At 50.1% G+C, this 26,259-nt stretch overlaps 1 protein-coding gene and 1 pseudogene across 1 annotated transcript in view; both read right to left on the bottom strand.

The window, feature by feature from the left end:
• VPS41 (vacuolar protein sorting 41) overlaps window positions 1-26,259 on the bottom strand; it is an 88,661-nt gene that overhangs the window by 11,942 nt on the left and 50,460 nt on the right. The window lies entirely within an intron of this gene.
• LOC147629716 (uncharacterized) lies at window positions 550-2,954 on the bottom strand (annotated as a pseudogene).

Raw genomic sequence — 26,259 nt, forward strand, 5'->3', positions numbered from 1 at the left:
GTCCGAGGCCTCCATCAACTGATGTAGTGAAGAGTGCTCCTCACACAATCCTGCATATCTATCTCTGACTCCCTGGTGGGCTCTACATCTACATACAAAGTGATCCTCAATCTCCACCTCCTCGCGGCACAATCTGCATATCCGCTCAGCTCTGGGAACCCGTGCCGCTCTCCCAACCTCTATCTCTAGCTGATGTGATGAGACTCGTAGCTGTCCAATAGCAACGCGAGAGCTGTGTGGCATGTATACATCCATGTACCGCGGTCGATGTATAAACCCATCCCCTGAGATGCTCATAAAGTGGTATCTGTAATACCGCATCTTCGGTGGTAGTGGGCTCTCTAGTGCTGTCCATGTCTCCTCTATGTAGTGCTGCCATATGTCCTGTCTCATCACTCTGTTCCTCTCATTGAGAGAGAGGTAACCCCGTTGAGCAGACTGATCATACTGAAAAGGTGGCAACCGCTCAATGTCCATCCCATGATGTGAGAACCACTGTAGCATCTATGCATACCAAGATCCAGTGTGTCCAGCCTCGGCCAGCTGTCTGGATGCCTCAAAAGCTCGGCGGGATAATCTCTCCATGGGCATCGCCCTCATCCTGTATATAAAGGAGATCGTCTGGAACAATGCCTCCACTGCCATAGGTGGTGCAGCAAACTCAGCTCAAACAATGTCGTGCGGGACGGATGGTTTGCTGCGTATCATCCTCGAGAGCATCAAGATCTGTGGTCTCTCTAGCTGTACCCATGTGGAGGCTGCAAGCCCTGGTGCCCAAACCGCTGCTGCATACATCAAGGCTGGTGTCACTAATGTATCAAAGAGCCACCCCTTCGTGCGGGGTTCCTGAAAATGTGCCTGATGACACTGACGCTCAAGGCCAGCAAGAGCTGCATACCCGCGGGTCACTCTGTCTCGGACTGCCTGAGCCATGAAGAAGCGTCCAGCTGAGCTAGTAAATGTGATGCCAAGGTAAACATAAGAGCTCACCACCTCGACCCGCCCTCCTGCTAATGTGAGAGTAGTGTGGCTCCTGACTGCGGGTGAGGTGTGGAAGATCATAACCTTGGTTTTCCCAAGGTTCACTGTGAGCACCTGCTGCGTGCAGAAGTCATCAAGAGCCACAAGGTGTCTTTGAAGCCCAACCTACGTGTCGGATACCAAGACGATGTCATCAGCATAAAGCATAACATGGACAGTAATACCTGATAGCTCAACCCCAGAGCCTCCTCCCTGTGTGATGTAATCGACCACCTCATCAATATAGAGCCCAAAGAGCATGGGGGAGAGCAGGCACCCCTGCTTCACACCAATGGTGCTAGCAACTGTGTCGGACAAGCCTCCTGGTCATCGGACTCTCCCAAAGACCTGCTCATATAGCCTGTATATGCCCCACATCATGTCTGAAGGTATGCCTAGTGTCTGTAGTCGCCGAAAGAGGCGCTCTCTGGGCACAGTATCAAATGCCTTGCGGAAATCCACAAAGCAACAATAGAGCCGTTGCCTCCGTGCCTTGGCCTGATCAATCAGGCACCTCAATGTAAAAGTGTGGTCGGTTGTCGAGAAGGTTCGACGGAAGCCTACCTGGCCTGCTGCTCTCAACCCCCCAACCTCTGCATGAGTGCTCAGCTCTGCCTCCAAAACTGCCCCGTATAGTTTGGCCAATATATGGCCAATCATGATGGTCCTGTAGTTCCCGAGGTCTAGTACATCTCCCACTTTATGGATCGGCACAATAGTGTGCATCGTCCATTCAGCCGGAAACCCCTCTGACAGAGCTCTGTTGAAGAGATGAGCAAGAAATGGTGCCAATGTATCAATAGCATAGATGAGATGCTCTCCCTGTAATCCTGTATGATCTGTCGCCCGTCCATGTTGGAGTCGGCATATGGCCCTCCTAACCATAGGTGGGGTGAAGAAGGTGGAGACTGTGGAGCATGGCTCTGTGGGCTGTGGTATAGGGGGCTATGCAGGCACATCATAAAGTCTCTCTGCATGTGTCTGCCAGGTCTGAGGATCGGCAATAGGTGTGGGAGGACGGGGCTCTCTGAGTCTCCTCCAAGCAGCAGCAGCATCTCTGCTCATGAGCATGTGATGTGTGTCCCAGTACTGAGCCTCCTCATAAGCTCGCCGCTTACGGCGGGTGAGAGTATGCATCCTCCTGCCTGCCTGCCTCTGGGTGATCTCCCCGCGAGCCCTCTGCACTCGGAGACTACGGTAAAGGTTTCTGCACTCATCATCATACCATCGGTTCTGGGGCATGCTCCCAGATGTAGGTGGCTGTCCTATCTGTATGTGGTATGGGAAACTCCTCGCGGCTGCAGAGTGCAGTACATGTGAGAGCTGGGAGGTGAGCATGGCCATGGGTGCCGATGGATCTAAGGCAAATAGCTGATCATGAACATGATAGTTGTACACCTCGACTAGGTCCTGAGTGAAGTGAAAAATAGTGCGTGGTGGCTGTATGATGGGTGGGTGGGTCTCCAGTAAGCTCCTGAAAGTGAGGGATAGGTATGTATGATCCGCCCCAATGGGGCATGGTGGTACGGTGAAGTGAGACACCATATCTGCTGCCTCCCGGGATCCCATCACATAATCCACTGTACTACTGCCGCCTCCCACTGGAAAGCAAGTCAACCCACCTGAATCTGGCCACTGAGTCATCCCGTTATAAATAACGAGATGGTGTCGGGCCCCAAGCTCCAGCAAATGTTGCCCATATCCAGTGCTGTCAGCTCCTCCATCAGCGGAGATCCGAGTGGTCCCTGTATCCTCTGTAGAGCTAGCGGCTCTAGTCTCAAGGGATCCTCAAAGTCATAGATCTCGCACTGTCTGCTCTGAGTCCGTGCATTGAAGTCCCCCATCAAGAAGACTTCTCCCAGTGTCGAATAGTGTAAGATCTCCTCAAATAAGACAGAGTATGGAGACTCACTAGCCTCTCCTCCACCCGGCTCCTCGGTGGTGGCAAACCGTGACCCCTTCGGAGGAAAGTAGCAAAGGGCGATATAAATCCATCTGGTCTCCGAGAGGCGTAAGCTAATCCACATGTATCTCACCTCCGAGTCTCGTGCTACGATTCGAACATGCTCATGTAACCCATGTCTGAAAAGCACTGCAATACCTCCTGAACCTCGGGAGGTGGCCTGTCTCGTCCCCTGTCGGTGAGCTGACTCCCACTGATAACCCTCAACCCGTGGTAAGCCCCTCTCCGGGCTCTCATCTGTCTCTGTCATCAAGATGATATCCCGGCCTTCCATCACCTCCTCAAGTCTCCCTGGATGTGTCCATAGGACTCCATTAACAGTTCCAGATTGCTATGTGTATCTCTTTGTCTTGATGTTGTTTCCTCCGTGTCTCATAGGCCAGATGGCGCTATTCGACCCTCTTCCCATCAATGTAGATGTGACCGTCCCTATAATGTGAAAGATTGCAAGCAAGAACTGAGCTTTATTAGCTTGAGGTTACAGAGTACAAGAGCCAGCAAATAGGGCAGAAATGATATGTTGGAATGAATAAGGGAGCAACTCTTATATACTAGTGAAGGAAGCAGTCAGCTGTAGGAAAACAGGCCGACAGCTCCACGACACCAGAAAAGATGCAATATTTTAACACCCTTCAGCCTGACAGCCCGGTTCTTGGCACCTATGGCTCTCGAAGAGCCGACCTCAGACTCATGTCCAGTGGGATCTAGGCGAGTTGGAGTGGTTGGACCCCTTCAGCCCGACAGCCCGGTTCTTGGCACCTATGGCTCTCGGAGAGTGGAGTCTGGACCTCTGACTCGTGTCCAGTGGGATCTAGGCGAGTGGGTCTTCAGCCCGAGAGCCCGACAACCCGCGTTTTTCATTACACAATGAGGATGGGTCGCAGGATATAGATTCATGAGATAGATGGCACCCTAACAGCGGCAAACCACTAGGCCTCCTGAAGCATCTCCTCCTGCTTCCTCAAAGATTTTTGGAAGTGTCTCTGAGACAGCTATCGGCCTAGGAAGGTCACTCTCTTCCTCTGGCAGTTAGCCCGCTGCAGCCTTGTTGTCGTCACTAGGTTGGCCATTCCCAAAGCGCAATAAGTTTGGCGCAGGATCCTTTGCCTACACATGACAGTGCGGTCCACGACGCTTACTATAACTTGGGGGCAATTGCCCGTGCAACAACAGGTGCTCACACAGGGGTATCATCAAAGCTGACCGACAGGCTTGTTCAGGACCTTTTAGCATTTTTATATCAGTTGTCGACAAATGGAGCTGGCCGGCAGCAGTCGGCCAGCTTGTGGGGCATTTGTGTGAGCCTATAAAAGGCTAGGCCATCATTCTTCATAGATCATCTGCATCCCTTGTGGAGAAGGTCCTGGCCAGTCCATTAAGGTAGAATTCAATCCTCCTTTGGAAGGCCAAAGGCCATAGCAGTTGTACAGTCATATACATGTTTTTGTGCCATAGTAGTATACTGCAAATACAGGTCATCTCTCTCTTCTCTCTGCGGTCTAATCATTGCCATTGCATTAGTGTACCTACTCGGTAGGCTTAGGGATGGACCAAGTATGCCAAGGCTTCCACGCATGCAACAGTCATGGAGCTAGTGGACAACGCACCACCACAGCCTGCCCAGCGAGCTATGCTGCCCGTTTTGCTAGCGGCTCTAGTGCCGGGCCACCACCACCAGAAGTTCAGATGATAGATCCAGCTCCTCGGCCCATTGGCGCCCAGATCCGGCTGCTCTGCCCAGATACAGTGGTCCTCGTGACACCTTCGCCAGATCAGATCAGCTTGCTCTGCCACTTCCCCTCCAGAATTGTGCTGCATCCTTTGTGCACTGTTACATGCAGTGAGCTTGATCGTGATAACGCACAACAGGGCCTCCTTTATGCCTTTATGTGGTGAGAATCTTTAGCATCAACTTTAGAGAGTAGAGAAAGAAGAGAATGAGAATATAGAAAACGACACAGTATTGGGTCCCAATACCCACTGAAGGGCCCCCCCTGCAAGCAGGAGTATTTGCTTATATTATTCTTTGGAGAAATGTTGTACAATGCTGAGTACAAGTGATATGAATGCCCAATGCAAGGACAAGGAAGACCGTACGTCGGCTGAGTATCCACATATCCCGAGGCTCTGCTGAAGACTCTCCTTGGCCACTGATGCAAGTCCAGATAGCTGTAGGACTGCACATCCTTCCTTCCTTAGGCTGGAGTTGATTGGATGCTGCAAATCTGTGTGTACTTTGTGAAATACCTGAATGATTGATGTGGAACTGAGTTCATGGTTTTATACCACCACATGGCTGCAGTCGGCTGCCTGTAGAGGGCAGTCAGCTGATGAAAAAGTCCCACAACTGAATGAAATGACCAATCAGCGACTCTAATGCCTGGTCGGGTGCTGTTGGCTGCTGTGTAAGTCCGCGACTGGAAACTTGTGCCCACTCGGCTGCTGTGGGGCTGGTTGGGTACTGGCCGACTGGACCCCAAGCCTCATGGGCTGGCCGACTGCATGAAGAAGGGTCTTAGCTGCCCCTTGCAAGGCTAGCCCATGTTGGGCTGCCTTGGGGCTGCCCCCTTATGTGCAATGAGACCAAAAAATGCCTATATGCAAATACTACTATGGCTGACAACTATATGCTTTTGAATGATGCTTTCTCCAAGTGGGTTAAGAGGACTGACCTCTAAAGCTCAGAGACTGACCTACGTAGCTCGTGCCTGATTGTCCCTGTACTGAGGGCTCACACTGGGGTCATGGCGTACGACAAATAATCCTAAAAAAGGTTCTACTTCTGTGCAAATGATTCACTGATGATCATGCCAGTGTGTCACTGTGTACCCCAGTGCAGGGTGCACGTGACATTCCCTCCTGCTTAACTTGTCGGCAGGTTCAGGGCTTCCAAGTAGTCCGCCAATAAATGGGGTTACTCTTGAAAGAACTCTTCACCCAGCCAAAATACTTCATGGGTTCCGTGGTCTTTAAACTTCGTATAGAACTGTCGGATTCTTTGACCAGATCCATGCTTCCATCTGTGGAGGAGAATTTGCTCCGGCTCTATGACTTCACCTTCGTCTATCATATCTGGTTGTTGCTCTTCGGAGATATCTTGCAATGTTGGACCTACCTATGGCTTCAACTAAGAAACATGAAAGACATTGTGCATCATCCAACTTTCCGGCAACTTTAACTTTAAAGAGACATCACTTAACTTCTGAATGACTGGAAATGAGCCGCAACTTCGGAATGATAGTTTGGGACAACGCTTGCCCACTTGCTTTAGCCATTGTTTCATGATGCGGAGATAAACCCAATCCATCTCACCTGGATTTGTTGGCTTGCCGGGTATATGCTTCCTGAGCCTTGGCAAGGCGCTCCTTGACTGACTCCATGATTTATGAGAATGTCTCGCTGGTTTTATTGGGCTCCAGAGATGGTGACACTTGTCTCGTCAAAAGAGATGAGAACCGGCGACCAAATGTTGCCTCATACGGCGTCAGGCCAATACTCGATAAGTATCTTTGAGGATTGCCTGAACCAAAGGAAGGTATTGCTCCCATTTCGATTGCTGGTCACGGCAATATGATTTGAGAACGTCAAAAGCCAATTGATTGTAAATTTATGTTTGGCCATCTGTTTGAGCACTGGAGAATTGCAACTTAGTCCCAAAATTGTCAAACAATGGTCTCCAAAACTGGGATGTAAATTTTGGATATCTATCTGATGTGATAGTCCATGGCAAACCACCAATGGGGTACCAAAACCAAATGAACAAGCGAGCTATGTCCTCGGCTGTGGCTGTCTGCTTAAATGGAATGAGCATCCAAAACTTATTGAATCTGTTGACAATTATCATACATTGTGTATTTCTAGATCCAGCTGAGGTGAGAAGAGGGCCTACGAAGTCCATCCTGATGTCGTGAAAGGGTCCCTCAAGAATAGGCAAAGGCTGAAGTAACCCTGCCTATTTGGTACGAGGAACTTTCACTTTTTGACATATCTGGCATGACTAGACATGTTGGTAGACATCCCGTCGCATCTTAGGCCAATAAAATGACCTCTTCTCCAAGGTACTGTTGATATCCCTATGACCCCCAACAAGAGAATCATGGGCATCATGGAGCACGACTTGGCGCTTGTCTTTGAGTACACAAAGACGGTTCTTGAAAAACAACCAACCATCCCGTATACTGTAGTGGCCTGGTTCTGAACTGAGGACCAACTGATATTGAGTCCCAAACTCTTCCGAATCTGAATACTATGCCTTCATTCTGTCTCTGTCTTTGCCTTAAATTTCTAGCAAAGTGGACTCCTACAATGTCCGAATAGTGTCCTTTCGACTAAGAGCATCGGCAACGGGATTATTTTTGCACGGAACGTATGCAATCATCCCCCCAAACTATTGGAACAATTGACTCCACCTAGACTGCATGTCACTCCATTGGGCACTGGGCATAGTTTGCAACCATTTAAGTTTCTGGTGATCTGTCTTAACCGTGAAGTCCCTCCCGTAAAGGAAGTGCTTCCAATGATTAAGAGCGGTCATCACCCCCAAGAGCGCTTTGTCATACACTGAATAATTCTTCTCGGCGTTATTCAATTTGTGGTTATAATAAGCCACTAGCCTACCATCTTGCTGTAAAACAGCTCCAATGGCAAGGTTACTGGCATCGGTAATAATCTCGAAAGGATCATCTCATGATGCCAACTTCAAAACTAGTGACTCAGAGGCAACTTTCTTCATTGCGTGGAATGCCTCTAGAGCCTTGCCCGTGATGGACACTTTCTGACGACGAGTCTTCACGCCCTTCAGCAAGTCAATAAGAGGTGCTATAAGGTCAAAAAATTTGTCCATGTGAGTGTTATAGGCCTGACAAAGACCCACAAATGAGTGGATTTCCTAGGCTGTAGTGGGAACATCCCAACTGAGAATGGCATGTGCCTTTTCAGGGTTGAGGCTAATACCTTAAGAACTAATGATGTATCCCAGGTAATGGATTTCCTGTACTCCAAACTCACTCTTCTTGGCATTTATAAACAACTCATTGTCCTACAAGAGTTGCAAAACCCGTGCCACATCTCGCTCATGCTGCTCTGCAGTCCCTGAGAAGATAAGAATGTCATCTAAGAAGATGAAGATGCATTTGCCAATGAGATCCCGAAAAACCCGAGACATCATTTTGTTGAACGTTGCTGATACATTGGTGAGACCAAAGGGCATCACCACAAATTCGTAGTGGCCACGCTCGGTCCTAAAGGCCGTTTTTGGAATGTCGGCCTTGAAGATCCGAACCTGATGATAGCCACTCTTAAGATCAATCTTAGAGAAAATCTTTGCACCGTTGAGTCCTTCAAGGATGTACTCTATTAGCGGAAACTCTGGCTGTTAATTAATTTCCGCCCTAAAGCTGCGTCGATTTGCTCCTGCGAGCTGCGCCCCATCCCCCTCCCGCCCTGCTGCTCCTCGTCGTCGCGCGCCCCCCTCCCCCCCCCCTGTCCCCCGCCTCTCCTCCGCCTCTCCCCCCCCGCCTCCTTCCTCGCTTCCTCCCCCGCCATCTCCCCCCCGCCTTCTCCTCCCCCGCCTCCTTCCTCGCTTCCTCCCCCGCCAGCTCTCCCCCCCCCCCCCTCCCCCGCCATCTCCCCCCCCCGCCTTCTCCTCCGCTTCGCGGCTATTCCCCCCGCCTTCTCCCTCTCCTCCCCCTCCGTCTCACCCCTCCTCCCACCGCTAGCTCCTCCCCGCCTCAGCTCCCCCCCCCCCCCCCCCCCCCCCCCCCCCCCCGAATCCGCCCCCGATATCCTCTCACCTTCCGCCTCTCCGTTTCCTCGTAGGGCTGTGTCCCTCCCGTTGGTGACCCCGGTCTCTGGCCTTTTTCCTCTGGAGGACTCCATGGAAGCCGCTCCGACTACCCCTGCCGATTCCGGTCTCCGTCTGGAGTTCACAGCTGCAGATCAGCAGTTGTTTGTTTCCACAGTATCCGCTCTTGAGGCCTCCTCCTTGGTCTGCAAGATAGTGGGTAGCCGTCCGATGCGGAGAGAGCTTCGCGACCTTCTGCAAGGCAGCCTCGTTGGTGTGCCTGCCAAGATCGTCAGCGTCGATTTTTTGGGACGTGGCTACTACCAGGTGGATTTCGAGTCCCCCCAGGCAGCTCAGACGGTGCTGGCTCGGAGCCCCATTGCCCTCCGCTCATCCCGGGCGTTCCTCGCGCGATGGACTCACGGTTTCGACCCCGCTTCTGACCCGCTAGCAGGCGCGACAGGTTTCCCCATCACTATCTGCTTTCCTGGACTCCGCAGGGAGTACTTGCCCCTCTTGTCATCCATTGGCAAGGCGTTAGGGCAGGTGGTGGAGACGCCTCAGACAGCGGCCTCAGTGATAGCTCGGGCAGCAGGACTCCCGGCCATTCGTGTTGTGGTTCCGTCACCGGAGTCCCTCCCGAAGACGATCCTCCTCCCTTGTCTTTCTGGAGGACATCTGATACAGCGCGTGGAGTATTCGGGCCTCCCCGGCCAGTGCTACATCTGTCGGGAGATGGGTCACCTCGCACGCGCCTGTCCCCGCAAGGGGGTTCATCCTTCACGCTCTGCCGCCTCTGGACCCCCTTCAGGAGGCCCGAGGGGTGGCCATCCACCTCAGAGACCGAACATCCCTGGCTCGTCTCAGCAGGCGCCACCATCTGACGAGCAGGCCCCGACGGAGGATGCCGCGCAGTCCCAGGAGGCTGGCGGATGGCAGGAGGTTCGCCGGCGGAAACGCCCGGCCCGCAGGGACCGTCGCAGACGCCAGCAGGCAGCACAAGCTGGCGGATAGGCGACCCCGGCTGGCGTCCAGGCACCTACCCGCACTTATGCTCCAGTCAGGGATAGGCGGCCAGCAAGTCCCACCCCGATGGACGAGGATTCAGTCTCAGTGCCCGTTGAGGCCGCCGGTGGAGCCCCCCACGTGGAGACCCCGCTCCCGCCTCCCCCCGCGGGGGGCCCCGCCCCCTCCATGGAGCAGATTCCTGAGGATCCCGGGCCGCACTCTGCGACCCCTGGCCCCTCTTCCCCTCACTCGGAGAGCACTCCTTCCTCCCCCCCCTCTCCCCCCCCAGCCCCCCCCTCCCGCCTCCCCCGGCGGCCCCCCCCGACTCCTCTCCTCTGGCAGATGCCTCTCTATCCTCTCCTCGCTCTCCCCCCTCCTCTCCGCGAGCCACCATCCCTCCCTCGGCCTCTCTAGGATACTCCTCCAGACCACCCACTGCCCCGGGGCAGCGCAGCTGGGTAGGCCAGAGTTCAGTTCAGCGGCTGTTCCACTGCCACTCCGGGCCGGTGGAGATGGCGATCCTAGCTTCGCCCGCCACACAATTCTCCAGCCTCCCCTGGGGGGCCCCCGCGAGTGATGGGGCTCCCAGTGGATTACGGTTTTTTCAGGTGTCTCCAGCTGGATGCTGGCCCGTTCGAGACACTGGTCGCGCCCTTGCGAGTTTGCGTGGTGTGCCATCCCTCTCGTTCTCCTTCAGTGGTGGTGAGCAGCATGGTGGCCTTCTCCTTTCCTCTCAGTGTTGCCCCAGACACAGCATGGGATTGCAACTCTGTAGAGGAAGTTTTGCGTGATCAAATACTGGAGTTTTCTCACCACTTCAGTGACTTGGGGCTCACGGACCTATTGCAGACCCGATTACACTCAGCCCGCATGAGCTTGTTTGGTATAGGAGATTGGCGGGCGGATCCGGTCCACACCTCAGTTGAGGCGGTGCTACTGATTCTCCTCCACGCCGCCCCGAGGGTGCAGCCTACCTTTAGATACATATATGCAGAGGATTGGTCTCACGCCTATGCCCTAGACAGGGCGAAGGTGGAATGGGGCTGGACACAGAGACAGGTCACCCTCTTTTTGGAGAGACTCCGCACCCGGACAGACAGTGACTATTCTCCCTCCAAGCCGGCGCCCAAGACTCACAGAGTGGAGGGCAGCTCATCCGGGCCGGCTGAGAGGGGTGAGCCAGTGGCGGCTGCTTCACTTGCCATAGCTCATCCATGAGGATCCTCTCATGGAACATCCAGGGTCTTGGTGGATCTCGCTGCTACATTGGTCAGGGCAGACTTCGCCAGGAGATCCAGAGGGCTCTCGTTGGAGGACCCATAGATATCCTTTTCATCCAGGAGCACCACCTTTCTGCCGGGCGTACCCGCACCTGCGGGAAGATCTTGCCAGGCAGGAGTCACACTTTTTGGTCACCGGCATATGGCTCCCAAGGGAACCAGGGTGGAGTATGCATCTCAGTCAGCGAGCAGCTTCTATCCGAGGTTGTGGATTCTGGCACTCTGGTCCAGGGTCGAGCGCAGTGGATCATCCTTCGGGTTGGGGAAGACCGCATTGGCTTCCTCAACTTCTACGCCCCCAATGGGGCGACCGGGAGAGCTGAGTTCTGGAGCACCATTAGGCAGTCCCTCCCCATGGCAGACCATTGGTGCCTAGGGGGCGATTGCAACATGCTGGAGGATGCAGAGGACAGGATGGGGGGCAGCCAGGAGACCATTCATGGGCCGGAGCTCGCTGCCTGGGAGGAACTAGTGCTGCAGGTGAGAGGCCAGGATCCGTGGACTCTCTCGGAGTTTGGCAGGTTGCAGGGGAGTTTATCTTTCTCGCGCTCGGATAGACGGGCCACAAGAGTTAACCTTTCCCGCATCGACAGGTTCTACATTGATGAGTGGGCTTGCGATAGAGGTGGCACTGTGGGTATACTTGCAGGCTCCTCGTTTTCAGACCACTTTCCAGTGCTTCTCCAGATCGATGACCCTACGAGAGGAGAGCGAGGCCAGAGCATCCGGATTCCAGATTGTCTCATAGAGGAGCCCGAGTTTGCGACCAGAGTTGAGCAGGTCTGGCAGGAGCTTCAGTTCAGGAGAGGATCGGCAACCAGTGATCTTGACAGGGGTTTGCAGGAGATCAGTAGGATGCTCAGACAGGCTGCCCTGGACCATCTGGAGGCTTTCAGAGAGCAGGAGAGGAGCCTGCGGAGGAGTCTAGCTTCCCTTCAGAGACTTCAGGAGAGGGAGCCTACGAGCCCTTGGATTTCAGAGCAGATGGAGGCAGCTCGCACAGAGATCAGATCCATCGAGGAGAGGAGGGTGGAGTTCCGATTCCATGCTCGGGCTTCTTTTTGGACATAGGCTGGAGACAGAGTGACTCGAGATTTCTTTGAGGCGACAGGGCCTCGCTTCAGACGAGAGGGTCTCAGGCGTCCTCGGCAGGCTGATGGCCAGGTGGTGGTGGATCCCCCCAGGGTTCGGGCGATCGCCACAGATTTTTACAGGGATTTGCTCTCTGCTGAGCTAGCAGATAACAGGGTGAGAGAGGCTCAGGAGGCAGCCTGGAGCTTCACGAGACCGGTTGTGCCGGCCCATTTGCAGCACTCCCTTCTCTCCCCCTTCGCGGATACGGAACTGGAGGCGGCTCTTCAGGCACTTCCTCGGGGCAAATGCCCTGGAGAGGACGGTCTCTCAGTGGCTTTCTTCCAGAGGTACTGGGGTCTATTGCATAGGGGCTTCAGATTGGCATTCCAGGAGATCATGGAGTCGGGAGACATGCCGGACAGCATGGCAGAGGGGTTGATTCACTTGATCCCCAAAGAGGGAGGAGACAGACTGGAGATTAGACAGTGGAGACCGATCACCTTGCTAGGCACGGCCTACAAGGTCCTAGCTAAGGCGATCAACAGGCGGCTTCAACCTCACCTTCCGGACATCATCCACTCCACGCAGACAGGCTTCATCCAGGATAGGAGCATCCTGGATAACATCTTGTCTTTCTGGGAGGCTACGGCTTTGGCTAGATTTCGGCAGGAGGATCTGGCAGTGCTCCTTCTCGACTTCGAGAAGGCATATGATCGGGTGGACTGGGCCTTTTTGGAAGGCACTATGGAGAGGATGGGCTTCCCCCCTCAGTGGATCCGTGGGGTCTCTGCACTCTACACATCGGCTCATAGCCAGGTGCTGATACAGGGCGTGCGCGGAGAGAGGTTCCAGCTCTCGCGCTCGGTGCGGCAAGGGTGCCCCTTGGCGCCCTTTCTTTTCCTTTTTGTGGCGGAGGCCATGAGCACTTTCTCGACGGCACAGGATACAGGTTTGCGGGGCCTCCAGCTCCCCATCCGCACCTCGGAGGAGCTCCTAGACTCGGAGTTTGCGGATGACACTGCTGTCTATCTTCAGGGAGGGGAGGAGAACCTCCGCCGCTTCGCCTCAGCCATGGACAGGTTTTGCAGAGCTTCGGGCGCTTTGATCAACTGGCACCAGTCGTGTGGGTTGTGGGTCAGTTCTGGGCCCCCCCCTGACTTGGAGGCCAGTTGATGGGTTTCAGTGGCTGCCCCCCGGCACTACAGTGCGCTATTTGGGATGCTATGTGGGCATTGACATATCTCCGGAGTAGCAGATAGCCCCCCTTCTTCTGAGCATTCGGAAGAAGCTTCTGTATTGGAGTACCGCTCATTTATCTCTGGCTGGCCGAGTGGTTGTGGCCAACCAGGTTCTGCTTGCTACCATGTGGTACATCACTTCTTGCTGGGCCTTCTCTCGGGCGTGCATTGGCCAGGTGCAGAGGCTCATCAGGAACTTTCTTTGGTCCGGTGGCGACGGGCGGCCCGCCAGGGCCAAGGTGGCATGGGCTGTGATCACCCAGCCGAGGGAGAGAGGCGGCCTGGGCATAGTTGATCCTATTTGTCAGAGCCGAGCTTTGCTTGGCAAGTTGGTGGTTCGTGGCCTTCTACCAGGCGCTGAGCCGTGGAAGGAGTTTCTTGTTTCTAGGATTCTCAGCCGCACTCCTTCTCTTAGCGGCCCCTGGACCCCCAGCATCAGGTGGATCTTTACAGAGCAGCGATCCAGAGGAGTGGGCCTTGGCTTCGAGGAGCGTTTTGCAGCTAGCCTTCTGAGGGCCTGGGAGCATCTGAGGCCGTCACTCTTCCAGACTCCCCCGGGCACCGATGAGGAGCGCCTGAGGCAGCCATTGATCTGGAACCCCTTGATCCGACTTCCCAGTGGTCATATGGTTGGATCGCGATCTCACGTGTCGTGGGGCCCGTTGAGCTCTGGCCCAGCCCAGTCCCTAGACGATTGGATATGTTTTCAGCAGCTGCCTCTAGAGGTTCAGGAGAGGAGACTCATCGGGATGAGGGGCAGAGAGTTGATGAGGCAGGACATTGAGGCGGCCATCCCCCGAGAGTAGCGGACTCCAGTACAGGACCCTCCACCTCCACAGTGGATGGGCGTCTTTACTCGGCATGAGATCCTTCTAGCGGTCTGCGGCTCAGCAGAGAGAGTCGCCCCACTCACCTTCGAGGTGGGAGAGGGAGGCCAGCTTCAGAGGACCCGACTAGATTTGGATGATTTCCAGGGTTGTATCTTTCAGAGGGTGCGGGTGGTCGGCTTTCATCAGAGACAGTGGCATGTAGACCCCTCACCGGCCTCGATAGGGGAGGACTATTCTTGGAGATTATGGGCTTGGGACAGCAGGCCTCTTATTCGCCTTCAGTGGGATCCAGGCGAGTGGCTTTGGCGAGATCCCTACTCGGCCCCTACCAGCCCAGGCACCCCCTTTTTTCAGTACACAGCGAGGCTGGGGCGGCGGATCCAGAGGCACAGGATAGCGGGCACCCCGGCGGAGGCCGAGCATTGGTAGTGACATGGGCTCTCCCCTGCCTTCCTTAGGGACTTCTGGCAGCGCCTTTGGGCCAGCTTCCGGCCCCGGAAGGTGACGCTTTTTCTCTGGCTTACTGCGCATAGAGGACTGGCTGTGGGGGCTTGGCTAGCTTTTGGCAGACACCCAACGTCCTGCCCTCGGTGCGGCCATGCACAGGAGTCGCAGCGGCACTGCTTATGGGATTGCCCACAGGCACAGCAGGTCTGGCAACGCGCTCTCAGGATGGTTTTTGCAGACTTGCCAGGTGAGATGATGGCGACGTGGGGTGCGGTGGCTTGGGCCACGGACAGCGGCCCGGCCCTTGGTTACGAGGACGTCCCTGGCAGCGTGACCATCCAGGTCTCTGCCAGGGCGATGGCGGTGGTTCCGACGCCAGACTTCTCTTCGGCAGTCTCCCAAGAGGGGGACGGGCACAGATGGGAGATGATCAGCAGCATGACAGTTTGGCACATATGGAGAGCCCGATGCAGGGAGGCCATAGACCGCCAGGCGACTCCACCGGCGGAGGTCATACAGGCCCTCTGGGTGGACATCATTCACACCTTGAGAGGACACTGGGGGAGACTTCAGGGCGACTCGGATCGCATGAGAGGTCGCCGCAAGGCGTTCCTCCGCACTTGGCAACCTGGCCCTTTCCTCATCGCAAGGGGCGAGGATGTCACTTGGCACTACAGGCCTCCAGTTTGGCTCTTCTCACCTCCCGCATGTATTACTAGGTAGCCCCACCCCCCCCCCCCCCCCCCCCCAGAGAGCGGCCAGCCACGGGGGTGGAGCTCCGGTGTTCACTGTGTTTATTATCCCTCCTTGTGAGGTGAGCTTTGTAGCCTTATGGCGTTTTCTCATTGACTAATAGAAGGATCGTTTTTCCAAAAAAAAAAGGATGTACTCTATTCTGGGCATGGGGAATCTATTCTTCACTATTAGCTTTTTGAGCGCCCTGTAATCTACACATAAGCGTGCGCACTTATCCTTCTTCTGGACAAATAGAATGGGAGCGACAAAAGGTGAGGAAGATGGTCGGATAAATCCGGACCGGAGTAGTTGGGCTAACTCCTGCTCCAGCTCGCTCTCCAATGCCTTAGAAAGACGGCAGGGGAACTTGCTTGGAGTTTCTAAACCAAGAACCAACTCTATGCAATGGTCCTCAGGGCTGCTGGTTGGGACAGTAGGTGGGAGGTCGTCTTGCATCATGATGTTGTTGTATTGAGACAAAACACCAGCCATCCGTTGCTCCCCTATGGGTGCTACTTGAACTGCATTAGACTGAGAGCGTACATATAACAACGCACACTCTGCTCCTTTTTTGACGGCTCTTTGGGCCTGAATGTGGGAAATGAGTGGAATGCCAGGAATGCTCCAATCCCTGCGAATCATGAGAGGCTCAGGAAAGCCTTCACCCATGGTGAAAGTGTCCTGCCTCCAATCAAGAATGGGTGCATACTGTCAAAACCACTGGATCCCAAGGATCATGTCACATCCTAAAAGAGGGGAGACAATGAAATCCCGTTGGAATGTGGCCCGTTGAACTTGAAACTCAAATTGTTGAGCTTTATGAGTGATGTGTGTACGTAGACCAGGGGTAAACCCGTCCACATCTAAGTGATAAGGAACCAAGGTATAGCTCATCTTGATAGCCAACTGCAGAGAGATGGCATCCTCAGAACTACCCATGTCAAAGAGAACAATGAATTGTTGTCCCTTTGCAATGCCATAGGCACAGATGAGAGCCTTTGTCTTGCCCTCATTCTCACCATCCTGCTTATCATCAAATACCTAGGGTGGCACTGAATTCAAAGAGGGTAAAAGCTAAATGACATTTAAGGCTGAAGGCGGAGGTGCGGATACGGTTGCTACTATGGAAGTGGATGCCTTAGCAAACTTTTTCAGCCTGGAACTTAGTGCAATCTTTCTTCCCGTGTCCCACAATGTGAATGAAGAAACAATGGTTCTCTGTCCTGTACTGTGTCTGTTCATCGACCTGGAGATAACCTCCAGTGATACCCTCCTTATCTTTTTCCTCGGGAGTCTTCTTGAGCATAGAATCTTTCTTATTGCCCGATTGACCCGAAGAAATTTTCTTTTGGTCCTTTTGATCTTTGTTGTTCTGAGCCACCTTACCTTGGGTAGATGACTGTTGTTGGGGCTTTTGGGTAGACTATACCTACTTGGGCTTACCTCCGTTCAGCATCAGTTCCTGATTCTGAGCGAGGGTCAGTGCCCGTGCATAAGTCCGAGGCTCAAAATTCCTCAGTGGGTACCTAATGGTAGTGTCTAAACCTCAAATAAACTACTTGAGCTTATCTTCTTCCGATATGCCCAACTGTTGGGCCATTGTAATGACCTTGTTTGAATAGGTCAAAACAAGGGAACCACCCTGAGTGAGTTTGTAAAACTCATCCTCAAGATTGGTCAGCCTCAATCATCCTGAGTGAGTTTGTAAAACTGTGGTGGAAGAAAACGGGCTTTGAGATCAGCCACGAAGGTGTTCCAATGAAAACGGAATTGGCCTGTGATGGGATCTGTGTGAAGTTGTGACCAATGCTGCTACCAAGTAACGGCTTCCCCAGTGAGTCGGGGTGCTGCCACATGGACTTTGTCTTGTGGATCTGTGATTCGGTCGGCTTTCTTTCTGCAACGTTGGTCTTCCTCATATTTGAGTGTGGCTTCCCTATCCCTATGTTCCTCCGCACATCTCTATTCTTTTTCTTTATCTCCTTTTCTTTTTGCTTCGCCGTGTTTTCTTCTTTGTCTTCAATATCTAGAAGGACCTGTGCCAAATTTGAGATGCCTTCTTTGGGCTTCTCTTTTTCGGCGGCAAGCTGCATCTTCAGAGAATTTATTTGCTCCATCATTGTTCTCAAGAGCTCTTCTGTGCTTGGCGGATGCGTTTTTTCTGTTTGAAAGCCTTGTGCCTCCATTCCTTCTTTCTTCTTGATGTGATGTTTCTCCTGACATGGTGGAGGCTTGGGTTTCTTTTCCAGACCACAGTTTAACCATCCACCGGATGCTCTCACTTTTTTAGGTAACCGAGTTGGGTTACCAACCTAATGCTCTGATACCAATGTTACATGCACTGAGCTTGATCATGATAACGCACAACAAGGCCTTTATACCTTTATGTGGTGAGAATCTTTAGCATCAACTTTAGAGAGTAGAGAGAGAGAGATGAGAGAAGAGAATGAGAATATAGAAGATGACACAATGTTGGGTCTCAATACCCACTGAAGGCCCCCCTGCAAGCAAGAGTATTTTCTTATATTATTCTTTGGAGAAATGTTATATATATACCTAGATGAATCCAGGAACATGCCCAAATTCACCTTTTAAGAACGTGCATGTTATATACTCATGGTAGTCAACCCACAAGACTATACAACTATCAACTCCATTATGTGGTGAGAATCTTTAGCATCAACTTTAGAGAGTAGAGAGAGAGAGAGAGAAGAGAATGAGAATATAGAAGACGACACAATGTTGGGTCTCAATACCCACTGAAGGCCCCCCTGCAAGCAGGAGTATTTTCTTATATTTTTCTTTGGAGAAATGTTATATATATACCTAGACGAATCCAGGAACATGCCCAAATTCACCTTTTAGGAACGTGCATGTTATATACTCATGGTAGTCAACCCACAAGACTATACAACTATCAACTCCATTATGCATAGTATGGACTAGATACAACAACATCCCCACTAATGTCATCAGTGCCCAATAGTGGGTGTAGAATTCTGTATCAAGATATGCTCTCACACACGCACTCCACACACACACACAAGGACGAGGAATGTTGTACAATGTTCAGTACAAGTGATATGAATGCCCAACGCAAGGACGAGGAAGACCATACGTCGGCTGAGTATCCACCTATTCCAAGGCTCTGTTGAAGACTCTCCTTGGCCACTGATACAAGTCCAAATAGCTGTAGGACTGCTCATATGCTGGCTGAATGTGAGGAGTATCTTCCTTCCTTAGCCTGGAGTTGATTGGATGCTGCAAATCTGTGTGTACTTTGCTGAAATACCAGAAGGATTGATGTGGAACTGAGTGCATGGTTTTATAACACCACATGGCTGCAGTTGGCTGATGAAAAAGTCCCACGACTGAATGAAATGACCAGCCAGCTGCTCTAATGAATGGCTGGGTGTTGTTGGCTGTTGTGTAAGTCCACGACTGCAAACTTGTGCCCAGTCGGCTGCTGTGGGGCTGGTCGGGTACTGGCCGACTGGACCCCAAGCCTCATGGGTTCAGCCCTATCGGCCATGTCATCAGCCCATGTATCTTCTATATCAGACCACTGTGCTCTGCTCAGCCACCATCAAAGAGATCTGCAAATCAGGGCATTCAGTATGCATAATTTGGGGGTTTTTCTGAAATTAGATCAATTTGCAGAAATTTGAGTCTTCCCATCCATAGAAAATTTGGGGTTTTTCTTGTCTCTTGGTGATTGGCAGAAATTAGGAGGTTTTATGCCTGTTAATTGGGGATTTTGTTCATGGCTTCCATCAATTAGTAAGGGATTCAGAGAATTTTAAGGATTTCAGTTAAAGGGCTTCTTATTAAAAAAATTTGGGATTTTCTTGGTGCATTCTGAAGCATCACATTGCACTTCTGTTCCTTGGTGCAATCAAGCGCATGTTCTTTAGTGCATTCAGGAGCATTAGCTCATTTCAGTAAACATTTTTCAGTATTTTCTTTTCTGCATGTTCAGTTTGGTGCTACAAGCTCTCAACACAAGGGGGTTCTTTCAGCACTTAGTATTTGCATTTAAGGGATTCTCTATTTGTATGTGAGAATTATGGCACAGGCAGCTCCAAATGTGTTTGGGATCCTGTCTTCCAAGGATACATGATAGCATCATGATTTGAGGACTCTCTATGTGCTACCAATCAGCCGGGGATAAATCTGGTGCCCAAAAGGGAGCTGCATACATTAGTGCCAGGGTGACTAGGGTGTCAAAAAGCCAACCCTTCATCCTCAGCTCCTGAAAATGTGCCTGGAAACACTGCCTCTCCACTAAGGATATCCTCTAGTGAGTCTATCCTCTGCTGCTAGTCTCATTAGATAAGCGTGGACTAGTGAAGGTAGCTCCGAGATAGACATATGAGTGCACCACCTCAACCCTGCTGATGATGACGGTAGAGATGATTTGGATAGATAAGAATCTGGGTGTAGTGTGAGATGGGCGACGCAGCAAGCCATCTGTTCCGCACCAGATCATCCATGCAAAGTTTGTTGCAGCTCCTATGTTGATGAACGCCCTATTCCAGACAATCACTTATAAATAGAGGGTGAGGGAGATGGATCCACTTCGACTCCCCAACTTGCACTACAGTCATCACAAGAGATAGCAGCCACAAGAGAACATTCATCTTGGTATGGCATGGATTACAGATGGTTTCAGTATGATTCAGATTCCCCATACATTAGGCTTACACACGAGGACAAGAACCGGGTGATCCGATACAATCTACTGGGGCTACACACACATAACACATGGATCACACTGGTAGGCCCATGGTTTCATACAAAGACCAAGTTATCTCAATGCCTTCATGTCCCATGCTATGAAGATAGCCATTGGCCAGCTTAGGGTATCATCCCATAGACTAAGAATAGAGACTATCAGAGCTGATGAGCGGATACCTTGAGAGGATAGGAGATGTGTAGACTCTGTCAGACGGGGGTTGAGTCGGAGGAGCACTATGTTTGCCAGTGCCCAGTCTACTATGAGATCAGAGGGAGATTTCACCATCTATTCAGAGAGGGCTTTGGACCCTTATCCCGGAACATGTAGTACCCACATCAGAGGTGCCTTGGACTCTTTCCTACTAGAGCTCAGCCGACACACAATCACTACTCAGTGATCCTCACCCAGAACAGCCCTCCTCTCACCATACCATCACCAGTTTTTTCCAGCCTAGAGGGGTGGATAGGGAGGCACCAAAGCCAATCACAGTGGATATGGGAACCTATACCACAATGCCTCTTCGTAGCAGGTCCATGGGAGTCACATCAGATCAGGCACGCACGCTCCAGAGAGCGAGACGCCCTCGTTCTGTCGGACCCCGACCACCACCAGCTCATCATCCCCGGATTCAAGAGATCCTAGCCCGCCATCGAGAGCAACCTCTGTTGAGATGTCAAGCCATTAGGAACTCAATGGAGTCTTCTTGGGCCCTTTTATTTGGCAGTTTAAGGGAGTCAAACCTTTTCTCTTAAGAAGAAACGTTTTCTAATTTGAAGCCTCAAAACGGCTACTTTATTCGAATTTGAATTTTGGGGGGAAAATGGAATTTAAAATCTAGCGGATAAAACCATATCATGTAACATATCTATGGAAAGCTCTTGATGCGTAGATCACGGATCTGTAATCTCCGCTCAAATCGGAGCTTGTATGTAGAAGTTATGGAGGTCCGAAAATTGTAAAATTGCCCCCTCCCCTTTTTGGGGGAAAAAGTGCACCCTTTGACCACTCTTACACCTCTCTTACAAACCATTGGTTTTTGCTTACATGGCGGGCTCCTATTTGTCAAAAAGTTAAACGTTTCCATAACCTCATGGCAAATTAAAGGGCCCAAAAAGACTCCATTGAGTTCCTAATGTCAACACGAGCTGACACTCACGAGACGCCTACATGACCGTTCGACATTTACATCACTAGCAGGTTAGGTAGCTGGCATCGACATATCTTCGCCAGAGATTCTACAGCTAGACTACACCAACTAGTCCACACCTACCTACTCCTCTTAGCATGTTCACATTATGGACCGCTTGTATATACTCTATTATGTGTGTTAGTCACTTTATCTTCTTTGTAAACCTCTTTTGTTGTGTGAAGACGAAGAAGAATTTTCAGCCTCTCACTTTGTGTGTTCTCTTCTAGCGTTTGTGAGAGTGTGTGCGCGCTTGCAAGAGCTCAAGCTCTCTTCCCCCCTACATCTTTTCATGATATCAGAGCCTGGTTCATGCTAAAAGCTGAGCAGCAAGCAAGAGAAGCACAGGAAGCGATACGAGAGCAAAGCTGTAGAGCAACTATTTTATCCGCCGTTGGACTTCATTTTGCGGGCCGCAAATGTGTTTCAGGCACGTATGGACCTCCGTTTTTGAGTTCGCAGGCGGTCACGGACACTGCTGGGTGGTGAGTTTCGATTCTCTGTAAAACTCTGTTTTTGGAACCGCAGGAAGATCGATTTGTTGTGCAGACACTGTGTGTACTACAAAGAGGTCTCAAAGTTGCCATTGGGTGTATGTATGCAAATTGAGGTCACTGGTTGTGAAAGTTTGGGTGCAGTATAGTACCGCTGCAGAGAACACACCAATTTGTGCAGGTCAAACAAGAGTGTTATTTTTGGTGAGTTTGTGTTGCAGACAAGATGTCAAATGATGAAATTAACCAGATTGTTTTGTAGAGAACCTTGATAAGAATAACTTCCATGCTTAGAGGTTTAGATTGACAAATTTCCTGATGGGAAAAGGTTACTGGGACTACATTGAAGATGAACATGAGGAAGCACCGGAGATACCGGAGATTAATCCAAATGCTGCAGACGTAAAAGAGTTCAAGGATTGGAATCAAAGAGCAAGGAAAGTCATGTATTGGCTTTCTATTAGTATACAGGACACCATGATTAGGCATCTACAGGATGCCAAGTCACCTAAGGAGGCATGGGACACCCTAGTGAAGCTGTATGAAACTAACACCAAGGCACGAAAGATTCAGTTGAAGAATGAGCTTCATACTGTAAAGAAAAAGAATGTCTGTGAATGATTATGCCTTGAAGATCAAGGGCATTGTGGAATCCCTTGCATCAATTGGTGTTTCTGTTAATGATGATGATAAGGTGGAAGTATGTCTACGTGGTCTCGAACCACAATACAAGGCGTTCAAGACATCTACTCAGACTCGGGAGAACATTCCCAACTTCACAGATTTGGTGTCAATGCTGATCATTGAAGAGAAGAACTTGGGTGAAGATCAACAATCTTCACAAAACAAAAACAGTTCAAAGCAGCAGGCCTTCTACACAAGTGCAGGTAGAGGACGAGACAGAGATCGTGGACGTGGCCAAGGTGGTAGCCGAATAGGTAATCAGAATTATAGTCAGCAGCAACAACAATCCCAGGATTTGCAACAACCACACACAGGTGGAAGAGGCCAATTTAGAGGCAAGGGGAGTCAAAGAAGTCGTGATAATTGGCAAAGGCAGCATAATGATACACAAGGGTGTTTTTACTGTGGTAAGCCTGGACATGTGCAAGCAAATTGCTATAAGAAGCAGAGTGACATGCGAAATGGAAAAATACAGCAAAACAACTATGCATTCTCTAGCAGAAATAATGAGGATAATGAGAGGTTCTTTGTTATGCAACATGTGGTTAATGCTATGTCTGAAAATGATGTGGCAGCATGTAAGGATGATGTATGGTATGTTGATTCAGGTGCTTCGAACCACATGACAAGTCATGGTGAGTGGTTCAAGGAAATGAAGAGTCTTGAAAGACCAGGTTTTGTTGAAACAAGGGATGACACTGCTCATCCGATTGCCCATGTTGGAGATGTGCCATTGTCTATGCAGGATAGTAAGGTGAAGTACCTTGCAGATGTACTTCATGTTCCGAACATTATAAAGAATCTAGTTTCTGTTGGCCAAATAATTGAGCAAGGTTTACAAGTCCGGTTTAACCCTGATGGCTACTATGTAGAAGACTTTAAAGATAAGTCCAGATTAGTTGCAAAAGATAACAAAGTGGACATAATGTTTACATTGAATGTAAATATGCCTGAAGTGAGTGTTGCAATGTTTACAAATGGTTCAAGAGTTGTTGCAGATACAGACATTTGGCATAAGAGAATTGGGCATGTAAATGTGCAAAGAATGAAGTCTATGCAGACTAAAGAAATTGTGATAGAGCTGCCTAAGATATGCAGAAAGTTTGTGAAGCATGTCAATTTGGAAAGCAAACAAAATATGTATTTCCACATGACAGAAATGTGAGCAGGAATGTACTAGATGTGCATTCAGATGTATGGGGTCCTGTAAAGACTATGTCTATGAGTGGCTGCAGGTACTATGTAACATTCATTGATGACCACACGAGAAAAGTGTGGGTGTATTTCATGAAAGAGAAGAGTGAAGTGTTCACTCATTTTCAAAATTTCAGAGTTATGGCTGAAAAACAAACAAGAAAGCATGTGAAGTGCCTAAGGTCAGATGGAGGGGGAGAATACTTCTCCAATGAGTTCTCTAAATTCTTACGAAAGAATGGCATTCAGAGACAATTTACATGTAGATACACTCCGCAACAAAATGGAATTACTGAGCGAAAAAACAGGCACATTGCAGAGATAGCATGAGCATTGATGACAGAGAAGGATATGCCGCATAGCTATTGGGCTGAGGCTATGTCTACAGCAGTCTATATCATGAACAAGACTCCTACTACAGCCATACATGATGCAACGCCAGAGGAGAAGTTTACTAGCAAGAAACTTGATTTGTCTCACTTGAAAGTTTTTGGACGTATTGCATATGTGTATGTGCCAGATAAGTTGTGTACTAAGCTGGATCCAAAAGCAGAAAAATGTGTATTTATTGGGTATTCTCTTAAGCAAAAGGGATATAAATGTTATAATCATGCTACACGTGAATTGAGGATAAGCAAGGATGTTGTATTTGATGAGATGAGTAGTTGGTATGCTGATGAAAAAAATATTGTTGGGATTGATGTAAGTGAAAATGTGATTGCATAGAATGTAAGTTAGCAATCACAGTCATTAAGTGGACCAAGAGAGTCCACATCCAGTGGTTCTGTTGATAGACCATGGAGTGGCAAGCTGCGTCATAACACCAGTCCTGAAAATGTAGTTGGTACATCACACAAAGGCAAAGAGAAAGTGGTTAAGCTCCTTGGTATGGCTGATATTTCTGCAGGGCATTGTCTTGTTGATGGAGATTCTAGTGGCTCGGAGATGAGCCTTGATGAGGAGCTTGGGATTCTAGCAATAAGGATACCTGGTGTGAAGAAGGCTATGGAAGCCATGAATGCAAAGCTACGAAGATCTAGAAGAGTCAAAAATCTTGTGCAGAGGTTGACTTATGATGGTTATGTGACACATCACTATGCTTATATGACAAAAGTTGTGCAGGTTGTAGAACCCTCATGTTTTGATGAGGCTATTGGAAATGTGAGTTGAAAGAAAGCTATTGATGAGGAGATGGATGCATTGTATGGAAATGAGACTTGGGATTTGGTGCCATTACCAAAAGGCAAGAAAGCTATTGGTTGTAAGTGAGTGTATAAGGTGAAACATAACAGTGATGGTAGCATAAGCAAGTACAAGGCTAGATTAGTAGCCAAAGGACATGCGCAGACACATGGGATTAATTATGAGGAGACATTTGCTCTAGTTGCAAAGATGGCAACTGTGAGAGTTGTGATTGCGGTGGCTGCAACTAAAGGCTGATTTTTACATTAGATGGATGTAAAAAATGTGTTCTTGCATGGTGACTTGCAAGAAGAGGTGTATATGGATCAGCCACCAAGTTTTGAGGATACAGGTCACCCAGAGTATGTATGTAAGCTTCGTAAGGCTTTGAATGGACTGAAGCAAGCTCCACGAGCATGGCATGACAAGATTGTTGAGTATCTTTTCACTATTCGTTTTCATATGGCAGATGCAAATCACTCTTTGTATGTACGCAAGAGTGATAAGGGTATTGTGATCATCACCATTTATGTAAATGATCTCATTGTTGGAGATGATAACTTGGATGAGATTAAGCATGTGAAAAGTCTTCTCAAAAGGAAGTTTGAGATGAAGGATTTAGGAGATCTGCGCTACTTTTTGAGAATTGACATCATTCGCACACCTGAGGGTATCACAGAGACAGTATATATTAGACATGTTGTCCAAGTATGGGATGGCTGATTGTAAGTCAATCTCAGTGCCATTAGATCAAAATGAAACGCTTAGTATAGATGCTGGTTATCTGTTGGAGGATCCCACTATGTACAGGAAGATTGTGGGAAGTTTGATCTATTTCACGATCAAGAGACCAAATTTAAGTTACACTGTTGGCTTAGAGAGCCAGTTTATGCAGGTTCCACACAAACCACAACTTGACAGTGTGTGACGCACGCTTCAATATTTGAGAGCCACTGTTGATTATATATTATTTTATGCAGCAGATGTACCATTGGAGCTATATGGGTAAACAGATGCAGATTGGGCAAGTAGCATCCCAGACAGGAGATCTACCGATCAATTTATGTTTTCATTGGGGAGTGCTGCTGTGACATGGAGCAACAAAAAGCATCCCATAGTTGCCTTGTCGAGTACAAAGGCAGAGTATAAAGGAGCTGCGGTGGCAGCATGTGAGGTAGTTTGGTTACGCAAGCTACTTGCTAATTTGGGATTGCATGTGGAGAGAGAGGTTGTCATATATTGTGACAATCTTAGTAGTATACAGTTGGCCAGGAACCCAATCTTCCATGCGCGGACAAAACACATTGAGGTACATTACCATTCATGAGAGAGAATCTTGGCAGGCAACATCGACTTGGCCTACGTCAACACACAGGATCAAGTCGCTAACATCTTCACTAAGGC

Source organism: Cibotium barometz, chromosome 17, assembly GCF_041138505.1.
Source record: "Cibotium barometz isolate CiBa-2024 chromosome 17, ASM4113850v1, whole genome shotgun sequence".
Taxonomy (NCBI): Eukaryota; Viridiplantae; Streptophyta; class Polypodiopsida; order Cyatheales; family Cibotiaceae; genus Cibotium; species Cibotium barometz.